At 38.1% G+C, this 20895-nt stretch overlaps 1 protein-coding gene across 5 annotated transcripts in view; it reads left to right on the forward strand.

Annotated features, from left to right (window-relative positions):
- The first annotated feature begins 762 nt into the window (after window positions 1–762).
- LOC105471588 (leucine rich repeat containing 4C) overlaps window positions 763–20895 on the forward strand; it is a 1332829-nt gene continuing 1312696 nt past the window's right edge. For all 5 annotated transcript variants that reach the window (XM_071074846.1, XM_071074847.1, XM_071074852.1 and 2 more), the window contains exon 1: window positions 763–1732. The gene's annotated coding sequence lies outside the window, so the exon portion shown is untranslated. The remainder of the gene's footprint in view (window positions 1733–20895) is intronic.

The raw sequence follows: 20895 nt of genomic DNA on the forward strand, positions 1-20895 counted from the left end.
AGTGTCCCGAACTAACGAAAAGGTATTTTAATATGAAACTGAATCAGAGGAGCAGAAAATTTAGCCCTCTAGAGGCTGATAACTTATTTAGCATATTACACATGTATTTTTAATTTCATTGTTTGGTACTAAAAGAGATGTATACTTTTTTTCTGAAAACTTTAAGCTCGTTCCAGGTAAAAATGTTATGTATTATAATGCTCATGATGGACAATTGTTAACCAATCCCTCTAGTGAAACTGTCCCACACAGATGTTCTCTGCAATTTGATAGCTATGTGATTTAAAAGTGTACATTAAAGTAAAATTGCAAGTGTCAAGTCTAAACTCATGTTTAAAAATGAATGAACTGTACCTAAATTGCTGCATACATCGGATCCATGGCTATGAAGCAGAATGCATGAGCAAACTTTTTATATTACCAAGAATCCATTTATCTATGGTCCCATCAGTCAAATTCAGATACTTGTTGGCAGCTCCAAGATTTATAGTCTGGAGCTGGTTTTTGAAATTGCTTTGTATTTCCATTTAACAGCCAGGGAAGCAGCATGTTAAAATTTTGCCTCGGTCTCCTTGGATCCTATTTATAAAGCTAATTTGTCTCCCTAGACATTTTTTTTTTCTCTCTTTTAAATGCCAGCTCTAGGCTTCTAAACCATTAAACCCCCTTCTTTATCCCAAGCATAATACTGTCATAGACAGCGCCGTTGCAGGACAGTGATGATTCCGATGATGATATAGTTCTCCCAGGCAGGATTCAAACCATTTCGTCTTCTGGCCGGAGATGGATTCACTGCCCTCCCTGCAGACACGCAGGCTCACACGCGGAGCACTGGGAAGTACACATTTACTGTACTGCATGCCGACTGCCTTGAAGAAACTGTAGCTAACCACCTTATTAGTATTCTTGCCTCCACCGTGTCTCACTTGCAGCATCAGAGGGCTGAGCAAATGCAGTAGAACAGGGACAGACACAGCTCTGGCAATCATCTCAATGCAGGCTGCCGAATGTTGGGTGTGGGGGATGCAGCACATCAAGATTAATAACCTTGCCATAATCCGGGGCACCCTGCAAGCAGACACCTCTGCTGATTGACCTGCTCCTGGCTTGATGCATCTCCTGGGGGAGAGGGATCCGGAATCTACCTAGTCCTGGGGCCCCCCTGATTTTGGATGTTCATTTGATCCTTCACAGATCTGGGAAGGTAACAGTGAGCTGTGCCATCTGCAGCACACAGCAGCTCTTGGAGGTTACTACTGACAGTTTTCATTACACTGGTTTGTGTGAGTGCCTGTGTTTGTATGTGTTTGTGAGTGTGGGTGCCTGCTTTGCATGAAAGAGAATGTGTGAGTGTCCGTGTGTGTGTACGTGTTAGTGTGACAACCAAAGCAGGTATTTCGTACAGTAGGAGATTTCAACAGCGTGACAATATTCTCCGGGCACTTGGGCTCACAGTCTGTAGCCCCCACCCCCCGCCTTTCGCCACCTCCTTGCTTCCCCACTCCCCCTTCTGCTTTTGCCTTTGATGAGTTTTTGGCTTACTTTTTGGCGGAGTCTCTTGGACATGTTTTTGCTGGTGCTGGAAGATCAGATACATGGAACCTTTGAAAACTGATTATTTTTCTCCGATATGACTTAAAAAAATAAAAAGAAGAAAAGAAAATAGAGTAGTGCACGGCAAGCTAGAGGATTGTAAATTTTCCTTGGTGAACTTTGAGGATCCATAAAGAAGGTAAGTCACGGGACTCCTCAGATCTCGGTCCTTGTTGTCTTGCAATGTTTGTGTTTTCCTGCTTGTTTTCGGAAATCCATATGCAGTTTATACGCTCATTTCTAGAGACTGGAATGCTCAGAAGAACTCAGTGTGTGGCATTTTGGGGCTATTTTTATGCCAAGGAGGTTATTTCCATTTGTATAACCATCCCCCCTTTCCTCTTACCATTTTTATACCTCTCTTGTTTATCTAACATTTTCACAGGGAATTCTGAATATATGAAATCTGGAAAAAAAATAATTCCAGCTTTCTCCTGCCTTGAAATACTGTCTAAATTTGAGGAAAAGCATTAATCAGAAAAGCGACTGGCACAGGCTCTGAGTTAGAGGCAAAGTGTGTCTGCTCAGAGACTGGGGGCTGGGGAGGTGGGGGTGTAATCCGGACTTTCATGATAACTTAATAGTAGACTTCCCCCTCCCCATAGCTCTATTTTTTTTTCTCCTTGAATAGTTAGTTATATCTGCTCTAGAGAGTAGCGAATGTGTGGAATACAGAAAAGCTGCTTCACCAGCTCTTAATTGGAGGAAATGAGAACAAAGTGGAAATTGTTTAGTATTTTGAACCTCTCTCTTTTTGCACTGATTCTCTCGCTATTGCATCTCATTAACCTTTCCGAATGCAGTGTTCCCTGATTAAGACTAGTGTCGCTCATTTTGGAACATCCTCTCACCCTATGTGGTCCCCCGAGAAGGGGATGTGTTTGAAAATTGCTCTTAATTGTCTATTCTTAGCTGTAAAAGCAAGTGGCATCAGGAATTCAGGTGACTTTACTCAAACATCTTGCCTAACTCAGTCTCTTTAGTTTCCTGGTAGTTAACTGTGCCTTTCTTCACCCCCACCTCCAAGCTTTTCCTTCAAAGTGAAATGCAGACAATATTTCACCTGTTTCAATCCCAAGGTTATTTAATTAAAGCAAAATATCATTTCATTGTGATAACATCTGTGTTCCCGTGTCTTGTAGTATTTTTATCTCTGCATTGGTATCAATTAGCTTCTCCCCAGGAGTAAGAATCACTTGTAAATAGGTTTCTAAAACGCTGAGACCTCACAGGAAGGCAGCAGAACCTTAATCTTCATCTGCCAGTGCATGTGGATGGTTTGTCCTGAAAAGAATAGTGTTAGTTCATGGAATGTTAGCCAACTTCAACTGTTACTGTGGACACGTTCATGGAAGAGATGACAGGTGTGGTAACTAGGTAGAGAAGAGCACACCTAAGTGATTCTCTCCAGGTGTTGATGTCTATGTATAGAAAGAAGATGAAAATTGTAGCATAATAGATTTATTCAGACGCTACGTGGCCTGGGTCAAAGATTTATGAGAGCACCCAAGTTGAGAGATGTCAGGCATCATACTCAAAACATTGATTTTATATATATATTTAAAAGGAGTTCCAAAAAGAAAACAAGCAAGCAAACAAACAAAAAACTTAAAGATGAGATTATACTCTGGTATTACCCTAGGCTATCCTAGCCTTTCATCTATCTAATATTTTTTGCATAACGATTTTAGAGAAGCAGGTAAAAGAGGAAAACTGTGAGAAGCTGCCCCTTCTCCACCCCTGGCCCAACCTTGTACCTGGTACTCCAGGCAGTACTCTCAGTAAAAATTACCATGGGAAAACTCCTGTCAGTATAATTTATAATGTGTCTTTCATGTCAATGATTTATGATCATGATATTTTTATCTGTGACCCATAATGTCCAGGTACATTTTTCTTATCTAGAAAGGAGGTTTGTTGTTTTGTTTTTTTAATTTTTAAGTGGCTTGAACCTAGGAGAAATCCTAAATAAAATTTTATTTTCTTTGTGGAAAAAACAATCTGAGGTTCATAAACCCTGAAAGTGAGAATAATATATGAATAAGAAACACAAAGTTTCTGTTGTAAGGAGAAGGATCCTGATACTCCAAGTGCCAAAGGGTCATGGCAGGGTATTGGAGGCTCCCCAAGCTCTGCCTGGACAATCAGCATTCCTTAAGTTTGTCAGCTCTTTATTAACCTGCATCTTTTGGCAACTAGTCCCAGGTATGGAGGACAGCATTTTAGGTCATCTATTTAGTGTTAGGACTGCTCTGAATAGAGAGAGGTCCTTTGAAAATGTCTTTCTGGAATCCGGCAAATTAGTACCTCTCTCCATTGAGGTTATCTAATGTTGACTGTTCTCTTATTCATATTCTCACCAAGTACTGGTATATTTAGATGTGTGGTGTTGGTAAAAATTAATTGCATAGATTATTCTCAATACTACCTCAAAACAAAACAAAACAAAAAAACAACAACAAAAGATACCAGCTTGGCTTTTGTGTATTAAAGATTTAATAATTGTAATGAGTGAATCTTTTAGCGATAGCAACACTTTGATGATCACTTATTTTAGGCTAATAATGGAAGTGGGGTACAGTCAACTCAGGCTTTTCTGATTACAGCTTATGCAATGTGCAAAGCATCTCTCCCATATCTCAAGGGTTCCTGATGGTGTTTGCACAACTGTAACTTTGCATCTTTATTTTCAGCTCAGGCCAGAGCAATAATAAACAGCTTTTGATCAGAACCAACTCCAGGTCCATGGCTTTTTCAGTTTTATTTTGTGGTAGAGAGGGTTTTGGGGTTTACCAGGGTTTGTTTTATTGCTTAGAGAATTCAGAAAAGAAAGGTAAATGGGGGTAGGGAGCCTTCCATTTCAGTAGGAGTAACATGTCAGAGTTGCTAAAGAAAAGGCTAAAGTTCCCTAGAAGCAGCATATGCAGGGTTATATTTTTAAAAGAATGAATTGGTGAAGGGTTTCTCTGAGTTTATTGGGGAGAATAAAGGACATTCCAGTTTCTTTCTGTATTTAACTCTATTTAGACTTGGAAGTCCTTTCCCTGGGACTCTGCTGAAGTCAGACAAGGAGGCCCAACATTCTCCAGTGTGTTCCTGTGTTTTTAAGACCCAGGGCACTTAACACATGAATAGCTCTTTCCCTCTGTAACAAACAGGGTTGACAGCTGGAAAGTCAGCTACTGAGAACCTTTAAGAAGGAGCCAGGAACATCCCCTAGTAAGTTCAAGAGCAGAGAGAAGCTTTTGCAGCCCCGGCCCTGGAGGTGGGTAAGGACCAGGTGGATTGAACTTGAAATTTTGATTGCTGAGTCATTACAACAGCCTAGAGCTGTTTGTTAGCTCAAAGAGCTGAGCTGATGCTGGAACTGGGGCTAATAGGAATAGGCTAAGAGCATCAGCCTACAACAGAAAATGAAGACTCTTGAGAAGAAGAAGATACAGTCTGTGATGACAAATGCTATTTTGTATGTCCTTGATACTGTTCTCCATCACTTCAGAACAACCTCTCAGGGACCCCACTAAATTACAGGATAAAAGATGGATTAATTGATGTGTGAATAGAGCAGGGGCTTTGCAATAAATTAAGCCAACTCACTCAATTATCTGCACCTCCATTTGGGACTACTCAGCAGTCACAGATAAAATGGGGAATGGTGGAGGCTGGGGTTAAAATCAGAAGCAAAAAGAAAACCCTCTGGATTGAGAATCAGAAGATGTCAGTCAAACATTGCAAGTATTGCTTAATGGTTGGTAGGTCGTTCAAAGTTTGGAACCTTGATTTCTTCCTATATAATTTGGAAATAACTATTCTTAACTCATAGTGTTGTTGTGAAGGCTATGATGAAATATTGTAGGAAAAAAGATCTACAGATATACTCTTCTGTAGAAAAGTAATGTGTTATAGTAATGATGACTTTCTGTATTGTCCGAGACATAAAATGATTCCTCCAATATAATTTCAAGTTAAAGTGTTAAGCAGAACTGACCTATTCTTAATGATTGGTATTAACATTTATGTTGTTATAGTTTTGGTGTTTTTCCAAATGTGTTGACTTTGCCTCTTCTCAGTAATTTTTGTGGTACATTCTTAGTTACTTGTGAATATGTGTATGTGTTGTGTGTATGTACATGTGCATGCATACATGCATAAATAATTAGCCAATTCATATGAGGCATAATTTTAGTTTCATGAAAAATAGAAAATATATAATGACCTGAATTCATTTTCACTGGATATCCAGAAAACATAAGAAAAACTTGACTTTCCCAGACTTGGACATACACAGACTACTAGCAAGTTTGCAGTCAGCAGATAACTCCAGTCCACAATGAGGTTGTTGATTAGAATTTGAGTTACACTTGAGAATTATATAAATAAAATATACATTTTTTAGTAATAGCACAGCAAACAATGATTTTCACAGTGAGCTGCATTTGGTGGACAGATAGACCAGAATTAAAAAGCTGACTTGGAAGTTATGACAGCAAGAGAAGATGGTAGTGAGAACAGACTTTGGAGTTGAATAGAATAAGATCAGATACCTAATCTCTTAAAGCCTCAGTTGTCTCATCTGTAAAATAGGGACAATCAGTTATAAGCGATTCTGTGATGAGTGAATGAATAATTTTATGTAAAGCACTTAGTAAAATCCTTGACACAAAATTGGACTTCTCTAGGTAGCTCACATATATTCTCTCATTCCTGTTCAACTAGTTTAAGAATAGGAAGACCATACTAATCCAGTGTTTTTATATTTTTATACAGGGGGCAAAATCTCCAAATGTAATCTGAGTGCTAAGTAAAACTGGAGACAGAAAGCTACATTCTGAAAGCTATATTTCTGTAAATTAGCTCATTTCATGTACCATGGTTTCATCACACCCTTTTACTGAGCAGCCTAAGCACCATTTTCAGATGTCATTTCACTTATACTCAGAACTTTCAAAATGATACCGAATATAAGGAGGAAGAATCACGTGCATCCTTCCATATGTGGTCGCAGAAACACAATTCAGATGTCACCAAGAGGTGTTAACATTGCTCTTTACCTAAAATCTCGTTTTGTTCACAGTTAATGAAAGGATGCATATTTATCAAGCACCTACCAGGTACGAGCACTACAATCATTGCTGTGGGGTGTATTAGAAGGACTTTCTACTCATAGCTATTTGCTGCAATTCCTGTATTTGGACAGGGAATGCTGCAGTCTTAAAGGCTGCCCCTTGGAATTTTGACTTGATAGTTAAAAAGAATTAAGATTCCTCTGCCAGAATCTGACCTATGTGGGGCTCTGTCATTGTGTATGACCTTTATTTTGTTCAAGAACATATCAGAAAAGATGTAAAAAGCCTTGTTCCTACTAATGTAGCTGAACTGAGCTATCAGTGATGAGTCCAATTCTGCTTTGCTAACTCTGCACGGCTGGTACCACTTGACCCAGGTATTTCTGTACTGCGAAGTCAGCTTTTGCCTGTGCATGGAGGGAACAGGGTTTTGTCCTTCAGATTGTGGGTTCTTTCTATCCTTAAAATGAATGGATGAAGTCTGTTTTATGACTTTGTGAGAAGAAAGACAAGATCTATGCTCCCTGCATTTTAAAGCTTCATGCCATAAAATTTGATTCTAGGAGAGTTAGAAAGGAAAGAGGGATGTCAATTGGTCAAAATAGCAAACACAAGTTCGTTGCCCTCTATCACAGCCTTAAGCATCAGAGTTTGTGGTTGAAGTTTTGCACTGAACTAAGGAAACTCCTTTTGTGGCATACTGCAAAACATATTACCAGCACACACCAAGAAAACATAATGTGATAATCAGTTATCTCATAGAGTCAGCAAAGGTATTGTATGTGCCAGGCACTGCGCTAGGTATGTTAGATTATTTATTTATACTTCTCACATGCAAACACACACACAAAATAAGCAAGGTAACATGATTATTCCCATACTACAGATAAGGCAAAAAAGGATTTATTTGCCCCAAATTCTGACTCACTCCAAAGCCCATGTCTATTCTTTTACACCATGGTTTCTTTTATTTGTAGGATGCAAACCCAATGCTTCTTCACATAATTATAGACAGTCCAGAGCAAGCCTTCTGTACATGCAAATCAAATAATCACATTCCCATAATAGGGCCGACTCTATCAGTGGAAAGATGTGATGTTAGTATCTCTAAGGGGCCTCTGAAGGGCGCCTCTCTGAACCAATGGGTCCCTAATATAGTACATCATCAGTACCATATTCTTGTGGTCTTTAGCAGAAGCCATAAGTTGAGGCAGATCTCTACTTAACTTTGACAATTACTTAGATCTTATTAAAATGTCTGATACCATGTGGATAATTGTACTGAAGTTACAGGGCTCAGAGGAAAGTAAAGAAGTGAAAGTCTTCTCTGTAACACTAAATCTTCAGTGGCATTAAGGAGCATTTGCAGAATTTACTTTATGGGTGGCATCTCCCAATTTGTTATGTCTCATTAGTAATGTACCTTTGGGAAGGTTACTTTTGTAGCTATATTTCCATATCTTACCTTGTAGTGCTGTAAAAAGATTAAGAAAAATAATGCTCACAAAGTATCTAGAACAGAGATTAGAATTTAATTGGTGCTCAATAAAAGGTATCTCATTATAATAATAATTAAATTTGCTTATAATCATTGGTAGTAATAGTAATTATGATAATAACTTAGCAGTTTCAGTTTGTATAAATGTTGTTGTACTCTGCAGTGCCAGAGATGATACAAATTATTACAGCACATGAATAAACAGAGAAGCAAATATTCATGTTTGTCTACCTATAAAACTGTAAAAGAGAGGAGGGAAATTATCTTTCAACATATTGATGTCAATGGGGAACATGATGGAAAAAGAGTGACTGGTACAGAACATGCAAGGAGACCAGAGAAAGGGAACTGAGTCAGAATTTCATAAACTGGGGAATTCTTTCTAAAGTCAGGTTCTGAAGTGTGGGCCATGAAACTCATTGCTTGGCTGTAAACAGGGGAAAAGGTCATATTATGAAAGCTTTCTTGATAAAGAGAGGAAGTAGCAATCTTTCCTCAACTTAAAACTGTCAAGGGACAAAGAAAATTTTAACACCACTTTTTCTCTAATCCCTGTAAAAACGCTCTAGCTTTTTTACATAACGTAGATATTCAATTATATTTTTAACTGTTTTTGAAGTTCTAGCTGTTCCTTTACATATATATTGAGCAAACAAATTAGCATGTTGAATGTTTGATAATAAGTTACTTAAAGATGAGAGATTTCAATTCCTTGTGTAGGTCGTTTGAATTTGTACCTTCATGATTTAGGTAACAAGTCACAGAAACAAAGGCCAAGTAAACACACAATGGTGCAGGGTGTACTTTTTTTTCAACCATATGATTGGAATTAAAACCTGTGACCATATATACCTTGACCCCAGTAGATACTCCATATAGAAGAAGAAAATAATCCACATAAATTGAGACACATGTTTGAATAACATAGTAAAAAAATGTGTGAAGTGAAAACATTTAGAAAAAAAATTAATAACAGCATACTCTTTCCTGAAAACAAGCAAATGATTAATGACAGTGGATGGGTTTGCTAATTTTTTCTGTTGGAGACATCCACCATGCATAGTGACAGTAGTCTGAATATAGATACATACAAGGAAAAAACTCCAGTCTCCCTTCTTCAAAAGGAAAACCATGTTTATATGTGACTTTTGCTCAGGGTCATTTTCCCTACCAAGGTACCTGGACTACTATTAAGCATTAAACATATTATCAGTCAACCTGTTCTGATTCCACTGCCCAAGTAAGAGCAGATATAAAAGTAGTTTAACATTTTACTGAGTGTTCCCCCTGGCTGCCAGCACTTTCATGAAACAGGTCTGTTTTGCTCACGAATAGCTAAATTCTTCCTGGGTTCATCTGGTTGATGCTATTTCCTGTTTTCCCTTTCTTTACCCTTGACCTGTCATGCCTCACTGCCATGACTCTCCTGGATGTGTTTTTACTGCTTCAAGTTTGATTTTCATCTCTTCCATCACTATAAGCACTGCTACATTTTTTTCAAGCTTTTGCTAAATGAAATTCTGTTCTTCCTATCTAATACATATTTTTCTCCAAGACTCATTTGTCCAGCACCATACACACACACACACACACACACACACACACAAATCTATATCTATGTCTATATATGTCTATGTGTGTGGGGGGAGTGGGTCGGGGTGTTTATTTTTTAAAATAACCCTATTCCTATTCCTGAACCTCAGAACGATGTCATGGATCTAGGTCAAGAACACTTTTGCATAAGTCAGTCAGAATTCTCAATGAATATTCTTGTGGGTAACAGTACATTCTTTTGCTTCTGTAGTCATTTTGATGGTGTCATTTATTCAAACTTTGTTTATTAAATACCTACTAGATTCACTATTCTATCACAGTTATGATGTGGAACACAAAGTTGTAAGCAATGTGATTTTCCCCTCAAATATGTTCATATATTATTTTTGACGTTCTATTGACAGAGGAGCAATTAACTTGCTAAACAAGGCAGCACAGGATTCAGAACCAAAAAATAAAGTCAGTATGTAAAACTCAGAGAAGGGAGTTATCCCTGAGGAATTTGTGGTTGGGGAAGCTTAAAGAAGGAAGGGGAATTTGAGGTTTGTCCTAAATATCTATATTGTGAAGCAGTGATAATGTTTCCAAGGAGAAATCAGAAGAAATTATAACTTTGCATACATCAGTGCTAATAGAGTAAGGAAATACATCAAAAAGTATTTGGTAGGAAGGAATGTGGATATGGGTTGGAGCCCTGTAGACAGCCTTGTAAACACCCACAAAATTGACACAACGGCTATGACACATTTAATTCCATGGTGTTTCAGATGAGGTGTTAAAAACTTTATAGTTGCATAAAGAGGGCATCATTATTCTCAGGATAAAGATGAGGAAACTGAACTACAGATGATTTGTGATTTGCCCAGGGTAAAACATCGTTAAAAGCAGTGTCTACCTGAATGTCTGCCTAGTTGCATCTGTCTCAAAGCCCTGGTGCCTTGACTCCTCTCAGTTTGGGCATTAGCTTACCTAACACTTAATGCCAGAAACAGCTACTTTTCTCTATTACTTTTTAAATATTTCTGTGGTTGCTTGTATGAAAATTATTTTCTGCATTTGCTATAACTTTTTTTAACCTTAAACAATTTTCCTGGCCTCCTTTTTCTCTTCTACCGATTATTGCCAGAGGGATTAGAAAACAAAGACACAGAGACTCACCTATTTAGTGTCCTCAGTTTCTCTTCTATTTTCTGGAAGGGGTGCCAGTGCCTGGTACAGATGGTCTGTCGGACAGACAGATGGTCCAAGCATCTCTAGTGGTATGTTCTAGAGGGAAACATGTCTAAGAACAGCCAGCTCAGAATGGAATGGCACTTAACACAACCATGAAGAGTTGACAATAAGGTCGCTCTCTGACCTTCTCGTCTTCAGTCTAATTTTTTTCTTTTCAGATTTTTAGTTTTCAGAGATGAGAGAGACAGTTTGTCTGCTTTGAGTAGATGCCAGTTTCTCTTTCTCTGAAGCTAGAGGGATGACAGTTTCACAGTGATACATTTAGAAATTTGCCAGGTAGTTTCATAGGATGTTTACTTTTCTTGGCTTAGAATCTGGATCCAAGATAAAGGTCCAGGAAAGGCAAAAGGGAGACTATTTGAAGAGTCAGCTCTAATTCTGACCACATCTACTTGAAGAAGCAACAGAGCTTCCCCCACTCCCAAATCAAGAGGAAACTAACTGCTCAGATTGAATCTTTGGTCATTACTATCATCCTTTGGTGGGGGTGCGGGGAGGCCAGTAGAGAGTCACTTACGAGGTGCCTGTTTGAATAACACCTTGACCTTCTTCCCTGATGAGAGCAGAGATAGGAGGTTGAGAAACAGAGAAAGAGCTAATTTGCTCTCCTGTCTGGGCCTGGGTGTGGTTCCAGAAAAACTTACCTTTCTGTCCATTTTACTCACCCCTCACAGTAGTTAGTGATTTGCAGGGCCAGAATGTAGGGACATTGTTTTTTTTTTTTGCTCCTTCCATCATCTTTTTTCCTACCCTTCTTACCCAGTGGAAGCCACAGAAGATACAAAATCAAGCCAGTATTAGGCAACACCTCCTATCTTTGACATTTATTCAGATTGTTCTCTCCCCGATGGCCTGCTAGAGTTTCTTGGTTTCTTGCTTCCTTCTTCCTGGATTTTTATTTCAACCTCATATTTAGCTCCAACTTTTCCAACACCTGCCTAAGCCCCCAGGCCCACTTTCTGTTTTGGCACCATCTTTGAACCTTTTCAAATCTACCTCCTTCGCTCTAGCCTCTGTTCTGTACACTCACACAGTTTTAAGTAGCCTAGGGCTTCAAATCAGAGGCAATGCTTCTGCTAGCTCCAGCCTTGCAATATTGGCGACCCAACTCTGCAGCTTCCTTGCTAGAAGTGAAGAATGGAGACTACCTTTGCATAATTAACTCAAATCTTCCCAATCTGCAAACCCTGGTTATATATTTGACAGCTATCTCTTTTCTCTGTCATTAAATGTAAGTATCTTTTAAAAAGTACAATATTCTTATCTGTCAAATCAAGATCATGATAACAACAAGCATATATTCAGCCCTTACTATGTGTTTAAAAGTTTATATTTATTATAAAAATATTTGATCTTTTCCCCAAAAAACTATGAAGTAGGTATTATACAGATTTTAAAGATGGTTAAATAAATGGCCAAAATTATGTAGCAAATGTCTGGACAAATCAAATATCTATATTTAGAAATATTATGAAATGCTGTTTTCTAAGTCATTTAAAAATATGTATAATACCTTTCTTCACAAGAGAATACATAGGGTTTCTGTGTTTGGATGTATAAGAATAAGATTTAAACCTTAAAGCTCTATGTAGGCCAGGTGTGGTGGCTCATACCTGTAATGGCAGCACTTTGGGAGTCTGAGGCATGCTGATCACCTGAGGTCAGGAGTTCGAGACCAGCTTGGCAAACATGGTGAAACCCCATCTCTACTAAAAGTACAAAAATTAGCCAGGCATGGTGGTGGGTGCCTGCAATCCCAGCTACTCAGGAGGCTGAGGCAGGAGAACTGCTTGAACCCGGGAGGTGAGGTTGCAGTGAGCTGAGATTACACCATTATACTCCAACCTGGGCAACAGAGTGAAACTCTGTCTCAAAAAAAAAAAAAAAAAAAAAAAAAAACCTCTATGTGAATGTTAATTGTTGCTAAGTTCTATCCTAAAATTATTTATTAATGACACCACATATATTTCTGTAGCCCAGTATAACAAATAGCTGATTAAGGGGCAATCATTTCTCAATTTTAAAGCAGAAATACTGTGGATGCTGATGAAGTAAAGCTCCAAAAAATACCAGACGTGTGCAGCAGCCTCATTTGTGCATCTGCTGAAATACAGTAGAACCTTACTAAATTACATTAATGAGTTGGAGACCCATTACAAATTATCACATTTGCCCAATTAGTGAAGGGACAACATAAAGGAAAAAGACTATTAAGCAAGCCAAGCTGATATAAAACTTCAAGCAAGCCTTAAAGATGTTCAAAACATACCATACACACAAACACCCACAAATGTACCTCTACATAGGTGAGGCTGCTAAGATTATTATGAAACACACAAGTATTTGTACAATATATTTGCATGGATTTTTTTTTTCCTTCTGTTTCTTACAGGATAGAAGAATGAATAGCAGTTCATTGTAACTATTTTATGTTTTAACTGAATCAGGATTTGAGTGAATGTTGGAACATTTTTGTGTTGTACATTGTGGTGCTATATTTAGTTAAATTGTATTATACATTTTCAGGGTTGTCCTACAATTGTAAGCACATTAATGGGTATTACTACGTTGGAATCTTGTCAGTTATGGTACTTTTATCTACTAAGTTGTTCTTCATATATTCTCAGAAGGTAGGACACTTGCTGATCAAATTATCTCAATAAACTTACTTTGGGGACAAAAATGAAAGGCAAATTATCCACCATCTTCCATGGGATTGTAAATTCTCACCCTTTAGAACTCAAGTTATCATACTGTTTTTAAATAATTGAGATTGGATTATTTTTCATGCGGTTTTAATAGCTTCAAAATAGAGCTTAGTAGAATTTGTAATTGGAAACCGGGAAATTTCTTAGTTACATATTTCATGTATTCTGTGATGGGGATGCACATAAATCTTGTTTAATTCTTAGTATAAACATATGCAGGTAATATTATTGTTATGTCTCGTTTACAGATGAGAAAAATGAGGCTTAGGAAGCTTAAGTAACTTGCAAAGATAATACAGCTAATAATTGTTAGAGCTGGGACGTGAGAAGATGCAGTCCTGTTTTAAAGCAGCTTATACTCTCCCAGACATATGGTCACATTCGTAGCATGCTTTATGCTAAAAATGTGTCTTCCAAGCCCAGATCTTCTGCATAATTAAAAAGATGGCCTACTCTATCTGCTTCCTTTTCTCTATTTCTCTTGATTACTGTGTTTTGATCAGATGTTCAATATGACATCGTTTTTGCTTTAGTTTTGTGATTTCAGAACTCCTTTGCTCTTTACTCTGTAAGGACTTTACTTGTTAAACTTAAAACAGATGATCTTTTGGTGCACACGGTCTAGCAACAATGAACTGCAGTCCTCTTGGTAAGGAAAGGGGCCACATGTGGCCTCCATTCTCTGAGGTAAATAGAAAAATAAGGCCACAGATCCCACATATCCATTCTTTTGCAATATGACACCCCATTAAAGTGTGGATTCTGTTTCTTTACCCCTAGAATCTGGCTTTGTGGCTTACTTTGATGGAATGTGGAAGAAATAACATTACATAACCTACAAGGATAGGCCTTATAAAGCCTTGTAGCTTCCATTTTCCTCCGTTGGAGAGCTGCTCTGGGACCACCAAGAAAGAAAGCCCATCCAGCCTAATGGAGGTCACATATAGGAAACCTGACCCACAATTCTGTCAGTCCCCCGCAGTGCATGTCACTAACAGCCAGCATAAGCTGCCAGTGAGGCTATCTTGGGCCTTCCAGCCCAGCCTGTTCTCTAGCTGAATGCAGGTGCATGAGTGAGTAAAGGCAAAACAAGCAGAGCAATCACCCATCCAAGGCAGAGAATGGTTAGATATGCAAAACTTTTGTTTTAAGTCTCTCCATATTGAGGTGGTTTATTACAAAGAATGGTTAACTAGAACAGGCTTATATATTACACAAGCATTATTCATTTCCTAGAATTTAAGCTGGGGCGGGAATAGATCTATGAGTTTCAAGTTGTTGTCTACTATGTTTTCTTGAAAAAGAGTAACCTGGTAGAGTGAATACTATCTTTGCAACTGCAGAACAGCTTTTATTAAATGTCTATACTTTGCTAATTTTGAGCTTGACCTTCATTTTGTTTCATTTAATGTTATTTTTGAGTCATTACTTATTTATTCAACAAATGTGTAGAACCTACTATGTGCCTGACATTGAATTTTATAAGTAATGTCATTTAAATGATGAACAGCTTCAATATAAAAAGGAAACACATTTTCCCCAAATATCTAAGGCAGTAAGTTTTACATAACATGTACACACACACACACACACACACACACACACACACGCAGTTACCCATTCATACACACTGTGGGTTCTGTCTTCCTGCTTGGATCTTTATTTGAAGAAAGAAAAAAATGTTCTTCTTTTGTTATAAAATAATTTTTATGTTTTATTCACAAGTTTCATTTAATTCCTCCAGTAACTCTTTAAGAAAAATGTAATTATTGTTCACATTTTACACATGGGAAGGCTGAGGATTAAAAGATTAAGTGATAGATTCAACATTATGCAACCAATAGGTAGGGAACTCAAGATTTAAACATGGGTCCTCTGATTTACCCTTCTGGGAACTTTTCATTGTACCATTCAATCTGTCTCCAAACAGAACTGTGATGCCAGCCTCAGTGCCTTCTACTTCGCCTCCTTTACTTTCTCTCTTCCATTTTCTCCTTTCGTCTCCCAGTGACTCCCTTTTACAGCCTACTCCATCCCTTAAAAATCACTCGCTGTCTCATGTGGGGCAGGGACATTCAGGTTGCCTCTGGATGTCCTTTGTGGGGCAACATGGATCTTGATATGCTTTTATGATCCCTTTATTCAGAATTAAAATGTGAGATAAATAAGCTCTGGGGAGAAGGGATTTTCTCATGTACTCTTTATATTTCTTGAGAAATTACAGTGTTTTCTTTATGCAGAATCTTCTGACACATGTGAAGGAAGAGATATGGTGAAGTGAAGGTTGCATGTTAAATTTTCCTTTCTTCTAGTTTTGAGGTGCAGTTTACTGCCAGAGCCAAGGGGAGAGGAATAGAAATTAAGTTAGATGCCAGGCGTGGTGGCTCATGCCTGTAATCCCAGCACTTTGGGAGACTGAGGCAGGCGGATCACCTGAGGTCGGGAGTTGGAGACCAGCGTGGCCTACTACTCTACTAAAAATACAGATTAGCCAGGCGTGGTGATGCATGCTCATAATCCCAGCTACTCGGGAGGCTGAGGCAGGAGAATCACTTGAACCAGGGAGGTGGAGGTTGCAGTGAGCTGAGATCATGCCACTGCACTCCATCCTGGCAACAAGAGCAAAACTCTGTCTAAAAAAAAAAAAAAAAAAAGAAAGAAATTAAGTTAGATTTCCTGCCCCAATACTAATATGACTCAATTTTATGACTCAATTTTATTTTCTCTCTACTTTTCTATACTTAATCATTGTATCCTCTAAAATCTCATTTCCTTGCCCAATTTTGTACTCAAGCTTATTATGTAGCCAATGTCTTTTTCCATAAACACTTCAGTTCATGCAGACCAACTATTAAATGCCCATTGAGATCTGTCACCTAGAAGCTTGCAAGACATATCTTCATCTATATAGCATCTCTGGTTCAATGATTACTGGAAGACCAAGGAGCCAGTGCATACAAGCTAACAGTCGTCCCTTGGTATTCATGAAGGATTGGTTCTAGCACTCACCCGTGAATACAAAAATCCATGGATGCTCAAGTTCCTTATATAAAATCATTTAGTACTTTCATACAACATAAACACATCCTTCCATACACTTAAATAATCTCAAGATTATCTATAAACTGTAATACAACATAAATGCTATATAGTTAGTTGTTATACCGTATTATTTAGGGAATACTGACAAGAAAAGAAGTCTGTATGAGTTCAGTATAGACACAACTGTGCATATTTTAAAAATATTTTCCATCTGTGGTTGGCTGAATCCACTGGTTCAGAACCCACACATACAGAGAGCCAATGGTACTCATTATTATTACTTTTTTCCTCTTCAAAGCCACCATGTTTTATAGCTACTGGCTTGTCTGTTTTTATAAATATTTCAAAACATTAGAGGTTCTGAAATTCCTTTGCATCTGTGGAATTTACCTGTGCTCCACTAATATCAGACTGCTCTGAGGCTACCCTTAGCTCTTCTATGGTGTTTCACATTGTGGCCACATGTGCTCATAATACATACTCAGTGAACAGAGGAAAAGGTAATATGAAATTGAGGCTCCTGGCTGGGCATGGTGGCTCACACCTGTAATCCCAGTACTTTGGGAGGCTGAGGTGGGTGTGATCACCTGAGGTCAGGGGTTCGAGACCAGCCTGGCCAACATGGTGAAACCCCATCTCTGCTAAAAATACAAAAAAAAAAAAAAAAAAAATTAGGTGTGGTGGTGGGCACCTGTAATCCCAGCTACTCCGGAGGCTGAGGCTGGACAATCACTTTAACCTGGCAGGTGGATGTTGCAGTGAGCCGAGATTGCACCATTGTACTCCAGCCTGGGTGACAAGAGTGAAACTCAGGAAAAAAAAAAAAAAGAAGAAGAATAAAAGAGAGAGAGAGAGAAAGAAAGAAAAAGAAAGAAGAAAAGAAAAAAAAAGAAAAAGAAAGAAAGACTCCCTCTATTACATTTGTTTCCTTATTTTATTTTGTTTGAAGACAAAGTCTTGCTCTGTTGCCTAGGATAGAATGCAGTGGCATGATGAGGGCTCACTGTAGCCATAACTTCCCAGGCTCAAGGGATCCTCCCACCTCCTCTCCCCAAGTTGATGGGACTACAGGCATGCACCACCACGCCCAGCTAAATTTTTTGGATTTTAGTGGAAATGAGGTCGTGCTGTGTTACCCAGGCTGGTCTCGAACTCCTGAGCTCAAGTGATCCTCTTGCCTTAACTTCCCAAACTGCTGGGTTTACAGGTGTGAGACACTGTGCCTGGCCTAAATTTCCTTCAGCTAATTTGTTTCTTCTAGGCCTTTGTTAATTCTTTTTGGTATTTGTCTTTCAAGTCAGTGTTAATATTATGAGGTTGAATTTGCACCTATGTTGAAGGCAAAAAAATATGAAACAAACATAAAAGTAAATAAATAAATAAATTGAAGGAGTCTTGGACTAGAAATCAAAAGTATGAGCTCTACCATTTCATAGCAATACACTTTTGCTTTCTGAAATCAGCTTTATGCTTTGTTAAATGAGAATCATACCTGCCTCAAAAGCATTTTCTGCAATGCAGAACATTCTGCATACATAAGTCATTATAATTGTTAGGCAGAAATTTGAAGATAGATGAACTATTTCAGATTATACAATATAAGAAGCTAATGGCTGTTTTTATAGCAAGAAAGAAGCAACAAAGAGAGAGAACTGTGTCTTGAATTAAAATCATTTTTAAAAGTTCTTATTTGTTGAAATTAGCCATTGCTTTTTCATATTAATACTTAATGTAGGAAAAAATATGTTGATACATGGTATGTTTATATGTTTTTGGTAGCAATGGATATTGCAATAACACTTTTTTAGAAAGCAGTTTGACTTCGTATTACGGGTCATAGAATATTTTATTTACTTTGATCCTGTTCTAGAAATCTATCTTAAGGAAATATGAAAAATACAGTATGCACAAATATGCTAATAAAATTATTTATAAAGGTAAAAAATGGCATTAGCCTACACGTCAAACAAAAGAAAGATATGAATAAATTAATTATGCATAGTTATAAGGCAGCTTCAAAAATTTATGACCTGGAAGGTTTTGTATAATGACAACTATATAAAGAAAATATTAATGCATATGTAAATTTAAAAGACTGAACAGTAATATACTGAAATACTAATGATGATTGCATTATTATAATTTTTTTAAACCTTCCTAAATTTATGTTTTATTTCTGAGGGCAGAAGATGTTTGGACCAGTTAATGTAACTCTTGGCTATAAGTAATAATAATTTGACTCAAGAAACCTAAATGAATTGGAGTTCATTTTTCCCACTTCACAAGAAGTCCAGAAATTGTAGGTCATGGTTCTGTGACTTAACAGGGTCAAGGTTGGGAACTCTGTTGGCCTTTATTTCTTTGTTGCCAGATAATTGCTGAAGTTCTTGCCGTCTTCTCTACACTCAAGGCAGAAGAAATGAAATAGAAGGAAGAGACATGCCAGTTACTCTTTTTTTTTTTTTTTAACTGGAAAAAAGTTAGTTTTCTCGGAGGCCCCCATCTTAAGTCTCTGAATGAAGATTGAGTCGATTTGGGTATCTTTACTTGGAATGGAGGCTGAGAAAACATATGAGATGTAGAAAAAAAAAAAAGTGTTGAAAATAACTTTGGGATGGCTGATAAACCCTCTAGCCCACCATGATAAACTATGGCATGGGATCCTGGAAGATCTCCATATGCCTCATCTCCAGAGGCATTCCCTATTGTTCCTATCTCAGTCACCCTGACTGCTAATGATTCTACTTTTCTCCTTCCACTTTGCCTCTACCTTCCACCTTTGTCTATCACACCAACACAAAAAAAATATAAATGCTAGGAGGGGAAGTGAGGGTGAGCCTCAGTACCTCATTCAGGATTCTTGACTCTGCTTAAGACATTCAAATTCCCTTAGCACATTCAGTTACAGTCCTGGCAAAAACAAATACAGCTGACGTAGGTCTGAATTTCTATGCAGGTCCAGTGTTGCATTTCTTTAGTCATGCATATCAAATAGTCTTAAAAACAGAAGAGAGGGTGTTGTCTCTTCCCCCTCTCTACCCTTGAGAAGACTGGCTTGGCTCTTCATGACTCATTTATTGTCTCAGCATTATTATAATAAATGAGTTCTCTAGTACTGCTATAAAGATACTACCTGAGATTGGGTAATTTACAAAGAAAAGAGGCTTGACTGACTCACAGTTCCTCATAGCTGCAGAGGCCTCAGGAAAACTACAATTATGGTAGAAGGCAAAAGGAAGCAAGGACAATCTTACATGGTGGCAGGAGAGAGAGAGTAAGAAGGAGGGAGCTCTGGACACTTATCAAACTACCAGATCTCGTGAGAACTCACTCACTGTCATGAGAACAGCAAGGGGGAAATCCGCCCCCATGATCCAGTCACCTCCCAGCAGATCCCTCCCTTGACACATGGGGATTACAATTTGAGATGAGATTTCGGTGAGGACATAGAACCAAACCATATCAGTCCATTAGAGGGAATCTTTAAGCTGGAGACAGTTTTATTAGACTATACTTTTTAAAAAAATTATGTAGTTGGCCAGGCATGGTGGCTCACGCCTGTAATCCCAGCACTTTGGGAGGCGGAGGCCGAGGTGGGCAGATCACGAGGTCAGGAAATCGAGACCATCCTGGCTAACACAGTGAAACCCCATCTCTACAGAAAATACAAAAAATTAGCCGGGTGTGGTGGTGGGCGCCTGTAGTCCCAGCTACTCGGGAGGCTGAGGCAGGAGAATGGCGTGAACCCGGGAGGCGGAGCTTGCAGTGAGCCGAGATCGCGCCACTGCACTCCAACCTGGGTGACAGAGCGAGACTCTGTCTCAAAAAAGAAAAAAAATAAATAAATAAAATAAAATATGCAGTGTGTTACTCTCCTGGTAACTGTCATTTGACTTGTTATTTAAAAAAAAAAAAAAAAGTTTACATAGTTCTCTTGATGCTGAGAAAATTAAAAAAGTAAAAATTAGCAGGAGATATTTTATCTATATTTTATAGATAAAACCTATAAAATATATCTGGATCTGTTTCTTTTAAAATTGTAACTGACCCCAATTCACCATTGTGATTGGATTACACTATGTCAATAATGTTTCTCCCCCTTTCACTCTAGTTGTCTTATAACCTATTCTCTCTAGAGTGGACAGAAAGACTCCTTTTATCCAAAAATATTAATCATAGATAGCTACAGGCAAAAAAATGA

This window comes from Macaca nemestrina, chromosome 12 (genome assembly GCF_043159975.1).
Source record: "Macaca nemestrina isolate mMacNem1 chromosome 12, mMacNem.hap1, whole genome shotgun sequence".
Taxonomy (NCBI): Eukaryota; Metazoa; Chordata; class Mammalia; order Primates; family Cercopithecidae; genus Macaca; species Macaca nemestrina.